The sequence below is a fragment of the Magnolia sinica genome, chromosome 19 (genome assembly GCF_029962835.1).
Source record: "Magnolia sinica isolate HGM2019 chromosome 19, MsV1, whole genome shotgun sequence".
In the NCBI taxonomy this organism is placed as follows: Eukaryota; Viridiplantae; Streptophyta; class Magnoliopsida; order Magnoliales; family Magnoliaceae; genus Magnolia; species Magnolia sinica.
In genome coordinates, this window is record NC_080591.1 from 8762056 (window position 1) to 8763479 (window position 1424).

The 1424-nt window shown below is 42.1% G+C and overlaps 1 non-coding gene across 1 annotated transcript; it reads right to left on the bottom strand.

Moving 5' to 3' along the window:
* Nucleotides 1-600: 600 nt before the first annotated feature.
* LOC131235944 (small nucleolar RNA R71) lies at nt 601-706 on the bottom strand. Its single transcript, XR_009166455.1, has one exon. It is a non-coding gene; the product is annotated as a small nucleolar RNA R71 (small nucleolar RNA).
* Nucleotides 707-1424: the final 718 nt, after the last annotated feature.

Genomic DNA, 1424 nt, shown 5'->3' on the forward strand with positions numbered 1-1424 from the left:
TAGGATTAGGCTTTGAATTTGATTGAGGGCTACGAGTGTTTCATGCCCAAGTGGGCCCGTGACAACACTCAACGTCTCTTGACTGAAGGAGGATTGGTTGAGGGGTTGACTATCCATCGCAGGACTAGACACCGCTCGAAATCCCCTGAGTTAACTGAAGTTATGGCTGAAGACCAACCTCCTCTACTTCCACCCAGGGTGGAGGATACCCAAGATGAAAATGAGGTGCAACAAGCACCCCCGCCTCGTACTTTACGAGATTATCTACAATCGGCGGGAGTGAGTATGCCCTCATGCATGATTTTTCCTGAAAACACAGGACAAATGGACATCAAGCCAGGAGTTATCCAACTCCTTCCCAAATTCCATGGACTTGAATCAGAAAGTCCATATTTACATTTGAAAGAGTTCGATGAGATTATGGCTATATTATGTTTTCCTAATGTATCTGAGGATACAGTCAGGTTGAAACTTTTTCCTTTTTCCTTAAAAGAAAAAGCTAAGACGTGGTTACATTCACTGCGTCCTAAATCCATTGGCACATGGAACGACATGCAGAGGGAATTCATAAAAAAATTCTTCCCACATCATAAAACGATTACCCTCAGAAAAGCAATCATGAACTTTGCCCAAAAGGAAGATGAAACTTCTTCCAAAGTTGGGAAAGGTTCAAAGATTTGGTCAGTTCATGCCCACAACACGGATTTAAAACGTGGCGCATTACAAATTTTTTCTATGATGGACTGACATCTTTCATGCGCCAAATGGTCGAGACAATGTGTAATGGAGAGTTCATTAATAAAGATGTTGACGAGGTATGGGATTACCTCGATAGTCTCGCTGAAAAAACACAATCATGGGACAATTACCCAATGGCGAACACCACGTCTAGGCCGACTCAATTAAAGGAGAAAGGTGGATTATATCTCTTGAAAGAAGAGGATGATATCAAGTGTAAAGTGACTACGCTCATAAAGAAAGTTGAGGCCATGGAAGGAAAGAAGGATAAGGTCAATGAAATTGTTTGCGGCATCTGTGATTGCAACATTCATACAACTGAAAACTGTCCTACAATACCTGCCTTTCGAGGAGTGTTGCATGAACAAGCCAATGCCGTAAACAACTATCAAAGACCTTTTACTGGACCTAACTCCAATACATACAATCCTGGCTGGAAAAATCATCCAAACTTTAGTTGGAGGAACGGACAAATGGCTACTCCTCCAGGTTTCTTCAATCAAAATCCAAATCAAGTGAAACCTCAAGAGGAACCGGTTCAAAATTCCATGCAAGAGCTGGCTCAGGCAATGCGGGGAATTACAGATTTTATGCAAAAGATAGATTCTCATATGACGGTTATAGAAAAGGGGATGCTTCCTGCACAACCTCTCCCCAATCCTAAACCGCAGTACGAGATTAATGAT